This window comes from Pongo pygmaeus, chromosome 10 (genome assembly GCF_028885625.2).
Source record: "Pongo pygmaeus isolate AG05252 chromosome 10, NHGRI_mPonPyg2-v2.0_pri, whole genome shotgun sequence".
Classification (NCBI taxonomy): domain Eukaryota; kingdom Metazoa; phylum Chordata; class Mammalia; order Primates; family Hominidae; genus Pongo; species Pongo pygmaeus.
Genome location: NC_072383.2, coordinates 51,274,036 through 51,290,355, shown reverse-complemented (window position 1 = coordinate 51,290,355; position 16,320 = coordinate 51,274,036). Strand labels below are relative to the sequence as shown.

Genomic DNA, 16,320 nt, shown 5'->3' with positions numbered 1-16,320 from the left:
AGGTTGCAGTGAGCTGAGATTGTGCCACTGCATTCCAGCCTGGGCAACAGAGTGAGACTCCACCTCAACGCCTGTAATCCCCGCTACTGGGGTGGCTGAGGCACAAGAAACACTTGAACCTGGGAGGCAGATGTTGCAGTGAGCTGACATTGCACCACTGTACTCCAGCCTGAGCAACAGAGTGAGACTCTGTCTAAAAAAATAAATAAATAAAAATAAAGTGCACATGAAAAAATTGTTCAGTATAAAACATATTTTAGGCCAAAAAATAACTCATAAACTTTAAAATATTGTAATAATGCAAAGTATGTTTTGTAATCATAATGGAATAAAATTAGAAATTAATCACAGAAGAAAATGAGAAATTCACAAATATGTGGAAAATAAAAAACATATTCTTGAATAAACAATGAATCGAAGAAATTACAGGGATGTTAGACAACACTTTGAAATAAATAAAAATAAAAACAAAACCTATTAAAATTTTATGCAATGCAGCTAAACCAGTGCTTAGAGGGAATTTTATAGCTGCAAATAAATAAATTTTAAAAAGAAAAAAGACCTCAAATCAATAACCTAAACCAAAGAAAAAAAGCATCTATGAGCTGTGGCTTATGCCTATTATCACAACATTTTGGGAGGCTAAGGCGGGAAGATCACTCGAGGCCAGGAATTTGAGACCCACCTGGTCAACATAGTAAGACCCATCTCTACAAAAAAAAAAAAAAAAAAAAAAAAAAAAATTAGCCAGGCATAGAGACAGTTTCCTGTAGTCCCAGTTACTGGAAGGCTGAGATGGGAGGATTACTTGAGCCCAGGAGCTTGAGGCTGCAGTGAGCTATGATCGGGGTACTGCGCTCCAGCATGGGATTAGACTGGAAATAAATGAAATACAGAATGAAAGAAAAATAGATAAAATCAATGAAACCAAAAGTTGATTCTTTGAAAAGATGAACAAAATTGACAAAACTTTAGCTAGATTGACCAAGATAAAAAGAGAGAAGACTCAGCTGGGCCTGCTGGCTCATGCCTGTAATCCCAACACTTTGGGAGGCTGAGGCAGGAGGATCATTTGAAGCCAGGACTTTTTGGGGGGATTTTTTGGCTTTTCTTTGAGACAGTGTCTCGCTCTGTTGCCCAGGCTGGAGTGCAGTGACACACCATTCACTGCAACCTTGAACTGCTGGGCTTAAGCGATCCTCCCAACTCAGCCTCCCTAGTAGCTGGGACTATAGGTGTGAACCACCACACCTGGCTAATTTTTGTATTTTTTGTAGACAGGGATTTCGCCCTGTTGCTCAGGCTGGTCTTGGACTCCTGGACTCAAGCAATCCACCTGCCTCAGCCTTCCAAAGTGCTAGGATTACAGGTGTGAGCTACCATTCCTGGTCAAAGCCAGAAGTTTGAGACCAGGCTGGGCAACAAAAGTGAGATGTGTCTACACAAAACAAAATTCAAAAAATTAGCTGACCTGGCATGGTGGCATGTACCTATAGTCCTAGCTACTCAGTAGGCTGAGGCAGAAGGATTGCTTGAGCCCAGGAGCTCAAGGCTGCAGTGAGCTATGCACATACTTCACTTCAGCCTGGGCAATAGAGCAAGATCCTGTCTCAAATAAATAAATAAATAAATAAATAAATAAATAAATAAATAAAGCTTTCCAACCTGGGCCCGGCAGAATGGCCTGCAAAGAAGGGTGGCGAGAAGAAAAAGAGCTGTTCTGTCATCAACAAGGTGGTGACCGAGAATACACCATCAACCTTCACAAGTGCATCCATGGAGTGGGTGTCAAGAAGCATTCCCCTTGGGCACGCAAAGAGATCTGGAAATTTGCCATGAAGGAGATTGGAGCTCCAGATGTGTGCATTGATACCAGACTCAACAAAGCTGTCTGGGCCAAAGGAATAAGGAATGTCCAAGACCTTATCCGTGTGCGGTTGTCCAGAAAACGTAATGAGGATGAAGATTCACCAAATAAGCTCTATACTTTGGTTACCAATGTACCTGTTACTGCTTTCAAAAATCTACAGGCAATGTGGATGAGAACTAACTGCTGATAGTCAGATACATCAAATAAAGTTATAAAATTGCTTTCAAAAATAAAAATAAAATGAGAGAGAGAGAGAAGACTTAAATTGCTAAAATCAGGAATAAAACAAAGAATGTTATCATCAGACTCACAGAAATAAAAATGATTCTAAGGGAATATTATGAAAATTTCATGCCAATAATTAGATAATCTAGATGAAATGTAAGAATTCCTAGAACGACACAAGCTACTGAAACTGACTCAAGAGGAAATTTTAAAAAATTAAATAAACCCATAACAAGAAAAGAGACTGAATTACTCATTAAAAATAAAAAATTTCCACAAAGAAAATCCCAGGACCATATTGTTTCACTGGTGAATTCAGTCAAATGTTTAAAGAACACTTAACACCCTTCCTTCCTTCATTCCTTCCTTCCTTCTTTCCTTCCTTTCCCTCCCTCCCCCGCCTTCCTCCCTCCCTCTCTCTCTCTCTCTCTTCCTTCCTTCTTTCTTTCTTTAGACAGGGTCTTGCCCATCCTTCCTTCCTTCCTTCCTTCCTCCCTTCCTTCCCTCCCTCCCTTCCTCCCTCTCTCCCTCTCTCCCTCTCTCCCTCTCTCTTTCTTTCTTTCTACATGGTCTTGCTCTGTTGCCCAGACTGGAGTGCAGTAGCAAGATCACAGCTCACTGCAACTTCCAACTCTTGGGCTCAAGCAATCCTCCTGCCTCAGCCTCCTGAGGTAGCTAAGACTACAGGCATGTGCCACCATGATTCCTGGCTATGTATATATATATACATATATTTTGTATTTTCTGCTGAGATGGGATCTCACTATGTTGTCCAGGTTAAACTCCTAACCTCAAGCAATTCTCCTACCTCAGCCTCTCAAAGTGCTGGGATTACAGACATGAGCCACTGCACCTGGCCATACCACCAATTCTTCACAAACTCTTCCAAAAAAATAGAAGAGGAGGTTGGGTGTGGTGGCTCATGCTTGTAATCCCAGCACTTTGGGAGGCTGAGGTGTGGGGATCACTTGAGCCCAGGAGTTAGAGACCAGCCTGGGCAACATGGCAAGACCATGTCTCTACTAAAAATACATAACATTAGCCCGGCATGGTGGCACGCACCTGTAGTCCCAGCTATTTGGGAGGCTGAGCTGGAAGAATCGTCTGAGCCCAGGAAGTGAAGTCTGCTGCAGTAAGCTGAGATCGCGCCACTGCACTCCAGCCTGGGTGATGGGAGTGAGACCCTGTCTCCAAAAAAAAAAAAAAGGAGGCATCATATCTCAATTCATTTTATGAGATCAGTATTACCCTGATTGGTAATCAAACCAGATAAAGACATCACAAGGAGAAAATTACAGACTAACATCTCTTATAAATATAGACACAAAAATCTTCAACAAAGTACTAGAAAACTTAAATCCAGCAACATGTAAAAAGATTATGCCCTATGACCAACTGAGATTTATCCCAGAAATGCAAGATTGGTTTAACAAATGAAAATTAATCAATGTTATGCACCATATTAACAGAACAGGAGACAAAAACCACATGATCATCTAAATAAACAAAACATTTGATAAAATCAAACACTCTTTCATGATAAAAACACTCAACAATCTAGGAATATAAGGTAACTTCCTCACTTTGATTAAAGTACAGCTACCAAAAAAACAACAGCTAACAACACACTTAATAATGAAAGACTTGCCAGGTATAATGGCTCATATGTGTAAACCCAGCACTTTGAGAGGCTGAGGTAGGAGGATCCCTTGAGGCCAGGAGTTTCAGACCAGCCTGGTCAACATAGCAAGGCCCCATCTCTAACTGAAAAAAGAAAGAGGCCAGGCATGGTGGCTTATATCTGTAATCCTAGCACTTTGGGAGGCCAAGGCAGGAGAGCAAAAAAAAAATTAGCCAGGCATGGTGGCATGCACCTGTAGTCCTAGCTACTCAGGAGGCTGAGGTGGGAGGATCATTTGAGCCTAGAAGTTGGAGGTTACAGTGAGCTATGATTGCACCACTCTAGCCTAAGTGACAAAGTGAGACTCGTCTCAAAAAAGAAAATAAAAAATATGAGTAAATTTAACAAGAGACACACAAGATTTGTACAATGAAAACCACAAAACACAGCTTGGCACAGTGGCTCATGCCTGTAATCCTATCACGTTGGGAGGCCAAGGTGGGAGAACTGCTTGAGACCAAGAGTTTGACACCAGCCTGGGCAACAAAGTGGGACCCTGTCTCTAATTTAAAAAACAAAATAAGGCCAGGCGAGGTGGCTCACACGTGTAATCCCAGCACTTTGGGAGGCCAAGGTGGGTGGATCTAACCCCATTAGAGATGGGGTTTCACCATGTTGTCCAGGAGTTTGAGACCAGCCTGGGCAACATGGTGATATCCCATCTCTAAAAAAATTAAAAAATAAAAAAAATACAAAATAAAAAACAAAGTAAATCTATAAAAAATACAGTTGAAAGACATTAAGAAACTCTAAATAAATGTTAAGACATTCGATGTCCATGGATTGGAATACAATATTGTTAAGATGGCAATACTCCTTGATCTACAGATTCAAGGGAATTCCTATTAAAATCCTAGATGGCTTTTTTGCGAAATTGACAAGCTGACCCTAAAATTCACGTGGCAATGCAAGGGACCCAGTATATCCAAAGCAATCTTGAAAAAAGAGAACGAAATTGGAGGATTCATACTTCCCAATTTCAAAACTTACTACAAAGCTAAAATTATCAAGCCTTTTGATACTGGCATACGGACAGACATATAGAAGAATGAAATAACATTGAAAGTCCAGAAATAAACCAATATATTTAAGGTCCAATGAGTTTTGGCAAGGGTGCCAAGAGGATTGAATGAGGGAAATAATATCTTTTCCAACGAATGGTGCTGGGACAATTGTGCATGGAAAAGAACGAAATTGGACCTCTACCTCATACCATATACAAAATTATCTCATAATGAATCAAAGATCTAAATGTAGGAGCTAAAAACAACAAAATTCTTAGAAGAAAGCACAGATGTAAATCTTTATGATACTGTATTAGGCAATGGTTTATTAGATATGACAACAGCACAAACAAGATAAATTGGACTTTATCAAAATTTAAAACTTTTGAGCTTCAGGCCGGGCACAGTGGCTCATGCCTGTAATCCCAGCACTTTGGGAGGCCGAGGCGGGCCGATCATGAGGTCAGGAGATCGAGACCATCCTGGCTAACACGGTGAAACCCCGTCTCTACTAAAAATACAAAAAATTAGCTGGGCGTGGTGGCGCATGCCTGTAGTCCCAGCTACTCCTGAGGCTGAGGCAGGAGAATGGCATGAACCCGGAAGGTGGAGCTTGCAGTGAGCCGAGATTGCGCCACTGCACTCCAGCCTGGGTGACTCAAAAAAAAAAAACTTTTGAGCTTCAAAGGACACTATCAGAAAGTGAAAAGACAACTAACCTGCAGAATGAGATAAAATATCTGCAAATCATATATCAATAAGCATCTAGTATTTAGAATATATAAAGAATTCTTGTAACTCAACAATAAAGAGGCCGGGCCTCTTTACATGCCTGTAATCCCAACAATTTGGGAGGCCAAGTTGGGAGGATCACTTGAGTCCAGGAGTTTAAGACCAGCCTGACCTAGTGTCTACAGACATTTTTTTTTTTTGAGTCACAGTCTCACTCTGTCACCCAGGCTGGAGTGCAATGGCATGATCTCAGCTCACTGCAACCTCCGCCTCCCGGGTTCAAGCAATTCTCCTGCCTCAGCCTCCCAAGTAGCTGGGATTACAGGTGCCCACCACCATACCCAGCTAATTTTTGTATTTTTAGTAGAGACAGGTTTGTCATGTTGGCCAGGCTGGTCTTGAACTCCTGACCTCGTGGTCCACCTGCCTTGGCCTCCCAAAGTGCTGGGATTACAGGTGTGAGCCACTGCACCTGGCCTGGAAAATTTTATAAAATCATCTGGACATGGTAGCATGTACCTGTAGTCCCGGCTACTTGGGGTGCTGAGTTGGGAGGATTGCTTGAGTCTGGGAGGTCAAGGATGCAGTGAGCAGTGATCATGCCACTGCACTCCAACCTGGGCAACTGAGGGAGACCCTGCCAAAAAAAAAAAAAAAAAAAGCCGGTTGCGGTGGCTCATGCCTGTAATCCCAGTTCTTTGGGAGGCCAAGGCAGGCAGATCACAAGGTCAAGAGATTGAGACCATCCTGGCCAACATCCTGGCCAACATGAAACCCCGTCTCTTACTAAAAATACAAAAATTTGCTGGGCGTGGTGGCGTGCACCTGTAGTCCCAACTACTCGGGAGGCTGAGGCAGGGGAATCGCTTGAACCCAGGAGGTGGAAATTGCAGTGAGCTGAGATCCTGCCACTGCACTCCAGCCTGGTGACAGATCAAGACTCCGTCTCAAAAAACAAAAACAAACAAACAAAAAACATCAATTTAGAATAGTACCTGAACATAGTAAAATCTATAAATATTAGCTATTGCATGTATACAGCAATAGCCAATTGTTCCAGCACGATTTGTAGAATCCTTTTCCCTCTGATTTTTTTAATTTTTATTTATTTATTATTATTATTTTTTTGAGACGGAGTTTCGCTGTTGTTGCCCAGGCTGGAGTGCAATGGCGCGATCTTGGCTCACTGCAACCTCTGCTTTCCAGGTTCAAGTGATTCTCTTGCCTCAGCCTCCTGAGTAGGTGGGATTACAGGCGTGAGCCACCGCGCCCGGCCAACATACAAATTTTTCTTATATATTTAAGGTATGTTTCCATCATTGTATTCTTTTAAGTAGGAATTGTTTTACGGGAGAGTAGTTTGGAAGCCAAGACTCCTCTCAACTTTTCTCAATTCACTACATAAGAAAGAAAGATTTTACACCTGTTTCATTTTAGGTATCTAGGGAGAAATCACCTAGATTCTTCCTACCTCTCAGAGGGTGCTGTGAGGATAGATGAGATGCTAGACAGAAAGTTCAGAAAGCTGAGTAACATAAAGCTGCAAAAGGAGAGAGCAGAGATTCCATAGAAAATATTTTAAGTCAACTACAATTCGTTAAATTTTAAGAAAATTATTTAATTTATTTATCGTGACAGGGTCTCACTCTGTTGTCCAGGCTGGAGTGCAGTGGCCTGATGTGGGCTCACTGCAACCTCAACCTCCTGGGCTCAAGCGATCTTCCCACTTAGCCCCCCGAATAGCTACTACAGGTGCAGGCCACCATGCCCGGCTAATTTTGTATTTTTTGTAGAGCTGAGTTTTCGCCATGTTGCCCAGGCTGGTCTCAAATTCCTGGGCTCAGGCGATCCTCTTGCCTCGGCCTAGCAGTGTTGGGATTACATGCGTGAGCCACTGCACCCAGCCTATTTTTGTTTTTCTTTGTTCTTTTCCTGGTTTGTCTTGAACAAGACATATAAATGTGCGACTATAGACTTTGCATTTGATATTTCCCCCGAAATCTTCCCAAGTCATAATTCAACTCCTGTAGTGTTACTTCCTCAAAGAGGTCTTCTCTCAAACACTAGGAGTAAAGCTTCTTCCCCACTCCTAGTCACTTTCTGTCTCATTATCCTAAAGCGCTTTTCACTATTTGAAATATTTGTGTTTATTGGCTTTTTAACTGTCTCCCCTTCCTCACTCAAATATAAATTCTACCTGGGTTGGTAACTCCTTAACCCCATGCTTAGAACAATGCTTTGCACGGGGGTATAGCTCAGGGATAGAGCATTTGACTGCAGAACAATGCTTTGCACGTAATATGCCCTACGTTTTGTGAAAATATTTGCTGAGTAATACAGTGATTTTAAAAAATCCCCAAGTAGTTTCATGTATCTCATTTGATCATTACAACTATTTGAATAAAATGAGATTGTTAGTCCCATTGTACAGAGACTCAGAGAAGGTTTTCACCCAAGGCAATAGGGCTAGTAAAATGGTAGTGTTAGAACTGCTGTGCAGGGGGATTGCTTTGTCCGTACGTGGACTTCATTTCTAGGGCTAAGGGTATTTTAAATTACTTTGCCGTTAAGGAAGCGACGACTCTGAAAGATAGTAGTAACCACCACTACAGGCACCTGTAAAGATCCTCTCTTCTTTTTCCTTTCTTTCTCCCGCTAGATTCTGCAGCCGAACACGTGTGACCTGTGTGGACAGTACTCGCTCAGTCTCCCTCCCCAGCCCTGCCCACAGTAAGCCCGGCCCCTTCTTTTCCCGGAGCCCCGCCTCTCGGCCGCTTTCCAACTCAGCCCCCACGGATCTCGCCCTTCCCCCGCGGCCCCACGACTTCTCGCGAGAGTTGAGCGCGCCTGGCCGGACGGGAGGAAAGTATCCGTTCCGCCGAGGGGGGAAAGGAGGAGCTGGAGACAGATTGTAGGACTGAGCGCGGGCAGGCGGGAGGCAACGGAGCTACCAGCCGGTAAGTCCTTTTAACATTAGCTAGTCCATGATCTGACGGGAGTCTCCCTTTCAACTCTGGCCAGTCCCAGCATTCCGGGCTGGGGTCTCCCCTCCCAGTCTGTGTTGGACGGGGGCGCTGAGGCGGTGGCCGGGCCCTGTCTGAGGAAGAGGGTGGGGCGTAGGCCAAAGCCGGCCAATGGGAGAGAAGGAAGCCTCGATCGGCGGCAATGAGCGCTAATGGGAGATCGCTTTTATGTTGCCGAGCGCCGCCCTTCTCCTCTCCCTACTCCCGCCTCCTTCCTTTGGGGGGAAGGCGGGGCCAGAGGCTTGAAGTGTGGGGAGAACTTGGGGTAAGTAGCCCCGGGGGGCACAGGGCGTGGCAAGGAGAGGGGAATTGAATCCTGAGGGAAGGGTAGTCTAGTGGAGCCTAATGGAAGGATTATGGGATGGGGTGGAATGGGAGAAAGAGGAGGGATACTAGAAACCCAGGGCTTCCCAAAGAGTGAGATTAGGAGCTTGGAATTGGAAAAGGGTAATAGGAAGGAGGTAGGAATGAGTAGATGAGAACAAAGATCTTGATCTGGTGACACAACACCCTGTTGGGTTTGGCAGAAAAGATAGATAGGGGTGGATTATTGGAAATGAGGGTCATGGCATTTTGATTGAATTAATTAAAAGAACATCAGGGACATGATATCAGAGAAAAAGTATGGATTTGGAGAAAATTAAGTGAATTAATTTAAGAGGACAGTATGGGTGAGCTGAGTCGCCATAAGGCATGGCTTCTGGAAGGATATGAGCCTTGACAGCGATAAGAGGTGTTTGGGAAGGAGATGGCTGATACACACGTCTTTAGCCTAGGTATCAGGTGGTTGGGATATTGATTTAGGGCTTCTGGTGGATATGGCACCCAGACTGGTGACCAGCCTCCAAAATGCTGGGATGGGGGTTGAGAAGGAGAAAAATAGAACACTTTCATCGCTTCTCTGATTTTCCTTCCCCCTCTCCTATTTCCCAAACTCTTCCGAAACACCGGGATGTGGGGTTGGGACTTAGGCAGTCCAAGTTGGAGCCCCATAGGGACTTATATGTTGCTCTGAATTGCTTGTTATGTTCTCTGACTGGGGTGTTTACAACCCAGGGCACCTCCTACCCAGATTCCCGCGTTGCTACTTTCCTAACTTTAAAAATTTGTTTTCTGCTTAACAGAGGGTGTTTTAGTATCTCTGAGGGTCATGTCATATTAAGTACAGGTGTGTAGGGGGTGTGCAGAGTTTTCTCAGCAAGCTCACATGAGTCCTGTGTTTAAAAATTTTGCAGTAGTGTAATTCTTGTAGAGATATCAGTCTTTATGGGCATTCTAAGCAGAAATATACTAAAATGAAGTTTGTTTTGTTAAATGTGGCTTCCCCAGTCATTCTCGAAGAGTTGTCGAATGGGTGGTTGCAGTTTGTTTTAGTTAACTTATATAATGTGTTTTTAAATGGTGTAAATAAAATAGACATGTTATTTCAGGAAAATGAAAAATGTTCAGTTTTTTCTTTTGTGTCCAGACTCAGAAACTAAAGCTATGTCATAATATCTTAGGCCAAGGGCTGGGGAAATCAAACACAATTTGTACTTACACATGGAAGTTGTAAGGTAAGTGGAGGCTCTTGCGAAATGTAACATGTCTGTAAGAAAAGAAGCTAAAGAAAAGTTTGGCAGCTCTACTAAGTAGTCTTACCAGTTCTTAATTCTGTACAGAAAAGGGACAGGGCTTTGCCCTTTGTTTGATAGTTGTGTATCATTTAATAACGAATTGGACTAATATAGCCAATTAATAACTTCTTTGCTCTTGCGGAGATTTTGCTTTTACATTCCTTCTCTTCTCCTTTTACTTTTGAGAAGTGAAATAATGTCCGAAATATCAGTAAAGCTGTTATATGAAGAGAAACCAGAGTATGTAGTTGTATTAACCTTTGGTTTTCTGCAATCAGCTGAAGCTTTTCTCCCTGGCCAAGAAGTTGCCCCTATAGCACATTGAGACCAATTCATTGCTGACCCGTTAGCATTAACTACTGAGCTGGGTTCTAGTATTTCACAGTAAGAGCATTGCTATTGGACATTCAGAACATTTCCAGTTTGCCTGGCAGCAGTACAAAAAATTACCCAGTGAGAGAGCAGAGTCCCTTGTTTTGGTCTTCTGCCCTAGAATTGGTGATGGCTTTGACTAGGGCACTATTAAACCCAAGATTTTTTTTTTCTCACTAGTGCTACCATCTAGCAGAAAGCTAGAGTGATAACACTGCTCATCTTTCAACTTGTGGATCAAAGTTTACACCCTGTGGTAGTTTCAGTGTTGTAATTTTTAAACACGTTTGTTTACCACGGTTTTAAAATGTTAATAGCTCCACTTACTGTATCTTGTTCTCTTTCCTTTCCTCATTTCCAACCCAAAATGAAAATTGTTTTTTCAACCAACTCTTAAACTACTTCTTTGTCTGGAGTAGTCGCTGGCTGTCTGAACACAGCTGCTCTGAAGTTCTCAGAAGTTATTGTTTTGTGCGTGTCAAGACTGAGTTTTTCCTAGGCTACAGTGGGAGGGAGTTAGTGTTACAGCAGCCTCCTATCCACGTCTGATAAGGAGGAGCCTTCTCCTTGCAAGGAAGTTTTAGGTGGAACAGATAGAACTCCATGTAAATGTCTAATAAGGCTAGCTCTGTTCTTGAGACTGGTTAGCATACTGGTATATAATTGTCCCTTTTCCCTTGATAAAAGTACTGAACTTAAGGTACAGGTGTTTCTTTGAGAAAAACAAATGCAGCATTCATTTAAAAGGAAAAAGCATTAGTTTCTTTTGTTGTTGGTTTCTCAGAAAATGGTCCTACAGTTTTGGATTTCATGAAAAAGTCTTATGTCTCTTTAAAAATATGTCAAAGAAAATAATTTTTAAGCTTCTCTGACATTTACTCATTTTGACATGTCTTCCCCCAAGGTTTTTTTAGAAGGGATCAAATAAATTCATGATATGTGAAAACACATCATAGTTGGTATGATGTGTTAAAAGACGGTTGGTCTTTTAACTTTTGAATGCTCTAAGGAGAAAGTCTCCACTTCACAGATACCCTGTTCCATTATTGGAGCTTTACTTTTAGAACATTTTTTACATTGTGGTGAAGCTCTTTAGTTCTGTTATCTGAAGCCACAATAAATAAATCTAGTTCCTTGTTAACATGGTAGTCTTCAGGTATTTCATGACACTTATTGCTTTCATTCTTTTAGAGACAGGGTCTCGCTATGTTGCCCAGGCTGGAGTGCAAGTGACGTGATCACAGATCATTGTAACCTCAAACTCCTGGGCTAAAGTTATCTTCTAGTCCTAGCTTCCTGAGTAACTAGGACTCTTGGCCTCAAGCCGTCCTCCCAGCCTCCAAGTAGCTGGGACCACAGGCGCATGCCACCATGCCTGGCTAATTTTTAAATTTTTTGTAGAAATGGGGTCTCCCTGCATTGCCCAGGCTCTTCTCGAATTCCTAGGCTCAAGCCATCTCCCCACCTTGGTCTCTCAAAGTGCTGGGATTACAGGAGGCATCTCTTCTGGGGTAAATACCCCAAGTTCTTTAAGCTTTTTTTTTTTTTTTTTTTTTTTTTGAGACGGAGTTTCGCACTTTTGCCCTGGCTGGAGTGCAGAGTCTTGCACTTTTGCCCTGGCTGGAGTGCAGTGGCACAATCTCGGCTCACTGCAAGCCCCGCCTCCCAGGTTCACGCCATTCCCCTGCTTCAACCTCCCGAGTAGCTGGGACTAGCAGGCGCCTGCCACCATGCCTGACTAATTTTTTGTATTTTTAGTAGAGGTGGAGTTTCACCATGTTAGCCAGCATGGTCTTGATATCCTGACCTCGTGATCCGCCCGCCTCGGCCCCCCAAAGTGCTGGGATTACAGGCATGAGCCACTACGTCGGCCAGCTATTTCTATTATTATTATTATTATTATTGTTATTTTTGAGACGGAGTCTTGCTGTGTTTCCCAGGCTGGAGTGCAGTGGTACAATCTCAGCTCACTGCAACCTCCAACTTCCGGTTTCAAGCAATTCTTGTCCCTCAGCTTCCCGAGTAGCTGGGAGTACAGGTGCCTGCCATCCATGCCCAGCTAATTTTTGTATTTTTAGTAGAGACAGGGTTTCACCATTTTGGCCAGGCTGGTCTTGAACTCTTGACCTCAAGTGATCCGCCTACCTCGGCCTCCCAAAGTGCTGGAATTACAGGCATGAGCCACTGAGCCCAGCCCATATGATTTCTTAAGTGACATTTTTAATAAAAGTTCAGGCTCTTCATCAAGTTAGTTACCTGAGTGGTTTATGGTTCCTTATCTAGGTCTGAACATCTCAGATATAATCTAATAAATACAAACTATGGGGGGAATCACAACTTCTATTTTATTGCACTCTATGCGTCTGTTTTTAAAGCCTAAGATCACATTAGTTTGTGTAGTTGATTTTTTTTTTTGTTTTGAGACAGAGTCTTGCTCTGTCACCCAGGCTGGAGTACAGTGGCTCAATCTTGTCTCACTGCAACCTCCACCTCCTGAGTTCAAGTGATTCTCCTGCCTCAGCCACCGGAGTAGTTGGGATTACGGGCCTGCACCACCACACCCAACTAATTTTTTTTTTTTTTTTTTTTTGTATTTTTAGAAGAGACGGGGTTTCACCATGTTGGCCAGGCTGGTCCCGAACTCCTGACCTTAAGTGATCCACCCACCTTGGCCTCCCAAAGTGCTGGGATTACAGGCGTGAGCCACTGTGCCGGCCATATAGTTGATTTTTTGACAACTTTACATTTATCCCTGTAATTATCATCTTGTTAATTTGGTTTGTTGTTTTAGCTTGATAATGTCATTTCACCTCTTGACCATTTCTCATATGTTTGTATTATTGATAAATTTGATAAACATGATACCTGTGTTTTTGTTTTAGGTCACTGGTAAACATGTATAAGGGTAGAGCAAAGCTATACAACATGAGTAGACTATCATTATGTTAACATTAACCTGTTAGTCAACTTTTGGATAAAATTCAGTTGTGAATCCCACCTGCCGTTTTATATAATCTAACCTTTATTTTCTATGAAATAGCAAGAGGTATCTTGTTGAAATCCGAATACAGTATATTCTGCCTCTGACATCTCTGAACTCCTAGGCTAGTGACCCTGTCAAAAAAGAAAATGAAGTTGCATATTAGTTGCTGTTTGGGTATCTTAGGCTACTGTTAATAGATCACTGCATAACTTGCCGGTGGTTCATAAGTGATCTGTTTAATAATTCATTTAGAATCTTTCTGAGAAATAATATTTCACTAGTCTACGATTTCTGTACTCAACCTCCCTTGCCCCACATTTTAAAAAATTATAATTTTCCCATTTCCAAGACTTCCAGTCCTGTTTTTTTTCATTTTCAAATAATTATAGAAAATTAACCATATTTCTTCATAGTTGCAGGGATTTTTTGTTATTTTGTTATTGTCTTTTGGTTGTGGTTTTTTTCTGTTTTTTTTTTTTTTTTTTTTTGAGATGAAGTCTCGCTCTGTTCCCCAGGCTAGAGTGCAGTGGCATGCTCACTGCAACCTCTGCCGCCCAGGTTCAGGCAATTCTCTGGCCTTAGCTTCCCAAGTAGCTGGGATTACAGGCATGTGCCACCACACCTGGCTAATTTTTGTATTTTTTTAGTAGATATGGGGTTTCACCATGTTGGCCAGGCTGGTCTTGAACTCCTGACCTCAAGTGATCCGCCCACCGTGGCCTCCCAAAGTGCTGGAATTACAGGCATGAGCCACCGTGCTCGGCCATGGTTGTTTTTTTTTTGAGACAGGTTCTCACTCTGTTGCCCAGTCTGGAGCACAGTGGCACAATCATGGCTCATATGCAGCCTCAGTCTCCCAGGCTCAAGCAATCCTCCTACCTCAGCCTCCTGAGTAGCTGAGACTAAAGGCTCATGCCACCATGCCTGGCTAATTTTGTTTATTTTTTGTAGAGGTCTCATCATGTTTCCCAGGCTGGTCTCGAACTGCTGGGCTCAAACAATCCTCCTGCCTTAGCCTCCCAAAGTGCTGAGATTACAAGCATGAGCTACTGTGCCTGGCCAGATTTTTTGACATTAGATGAAATTCTGTTTCAGAAACTTTTTTTTTTTTCTGAGACAGGGTCTCCCTCTGTCTCCCAGGCTGGAGTGCAATGGCGCCATCTTGGCTCACTGCAGTCTCTGCCTCCTGGGCTCAAGCGATTCTCCTGCCTCAGCCTCCTGAATAGCTAGGACTACAGGTGTGTGCCACCGTGCCCATCTAATTTTTGTATTTTTTGTGGAGACGGAGTTTCCCATGTTGCCTAGGCTGGTCTTGAATTCCTAAGTTCAGGTGATCTGCCTGCTTTGGCCTCCCAAGGTGCTGGAATTACAGGCGTGGGCCCCCATGCCCAGCTTGTTTTGGAAACTCTTCTTTTTTTTTTTTTTTTTTTTTTTTGACACGGAGTCTCGCTCTGTCTCCCAGGATGCAGTGCAGTGGTGTAATCTCAGCTCACTGCAACTTCTGCCTCCCGGGTTCAAGGAGTTCTCCCCCTCAGCCTCCCAAGTAGCTGGGACTGCAGGCACATGCCACCACGCCCGGCTAATTTTTGTATTTTTAGTAGAGATGTGGTTTCACCATGTTGCAGGCTGGTCTCAAACTCCTGGCCTCAGGTAATGCACCCGCCTGGGCCTCCCAAAGTGCTGGGATTACAGCGTGAGCCACTGCACCTACCCTTGAAAACTCTTTTAGGAAAAAACTTTATTCCCTGGACATTTTAACTTAGAAATGAAAGAATTAAACTACTCTCTGAAAACAATTGTATGTAGTTTCCCTGTAATGTTGACATCTCCAATTTAGACCTAACTTTTCATTTTCTTTTTTTTTTTTTTTTTTTTGGAGACGGAGTCTTGCTGTGTCAGCCAGGCTGGAGTGCAGTGGCGCAGTCTTGGCTCACTGCAACCTCTGCCTCCCAGGTTCAAGCAATTCTCATGCCTCAGCCTCCCAAGTAGCTGGGACTACAGGTGCCCACCACTGCGCCCGGCTAACTTTCTTTGTTTTAGTAGAGATGGGGTTTCACCGTGTTGCTCAGGGTGGTCTCGAACGCCTGAGCTCAGGCAATCCACCTGCTTCAGCGTCCCAAAGTGCTGGGATTACAGGCGAGAACCATCGCATCCGACCCTAACTTTTCATTTTCTCTTTGGAATAAAAACCTATACCAACTATAAACACACACACACACACACACACACACACTTGCCATTTATAATTGTAGTTTATTGGCAAGGGTGGTCTAAGTTTGCCAGGCTATGTGTTGTAGGTGAAGGGTGCTACAAATGAGATACGACTTCAGAAGACATCTCTAGGGACTAAAGACTTTACATTGGCAGGCAGTAACTTTTCCTGCTTGTTAATTTTAGACCTGACAGTTGAATTTATGTTTGAGCAATTTTAGCTGAAAAATGCATTTTTTAAGTACCTTCCTCTTTTGGCATTTTAATTTTTACTTTCGTTTTTAAAAAATTGCAAATCGTGAATGAATGTGCATATTAAATTAGCATGCTACTAGGCAGGGAAACAATGCATTTTCTTTTGATACCTTCTCATCCATCTGATAGTATTAGTTATGAATTCTCCTGGAAAGCAGAAGGATGGACTTGATAACCCCTCAAGGTCCTTTTCAGGCCAGAACTTTCATAGAAGTTAAGATCAAGGAACTTACTCTTGAAGAATCAGGAAGAAAAATAGACTGTAAAGAAAATAAAATTGAAATGTTTCTGTCGACCCAGTGGGAATGGATAAACACAAGTAAGGAACATAAATGACGAGAAATAATA

At 42.8% G+C, this 16,320-nt stretch overlaps 1 protein-coding gene and 1 pseudogene across 7 annotated transcripts in view; both read left to right on the top strand.

Annotated features, from left to right (window-relative positions):
- The first annotated feature begins 298 nt into the window (after positions 1 to 298).
- On the top strand, positions 299 to 2,057 carry LOC129010712 (large ribosomal subunit protein eL31-like; annotated as a pseudogene).
- Positions 2,058 to 8,171: 6,114 nt separating this feature from the next.
- The window catches only part of ATF7 (activating transcription factor 7), a 113,471-nt gene continuing 105,322 nt past the window's right edge, over positions 8,172 to 16,320 (top strand). For 4 of the 7 annotated variants that reach the window (XR_010127806.1, XM_063672778.1, XM_063672779.1 and 1 more), the window contains exon 1: positions 8,313 to 8,469. The gene's annotated coding sequence lies outside the window, so the exon portion shown is untranslated. Of the gene's footprint in view, positions 8,470 to 8,601; positions 8,801 to 16,320 lie in introns of those variants that run through there. The other 3 variants (XM_054443219.2, XM_063672777.1, XM_054443220.2) reach the window with 3 other exon arrangements.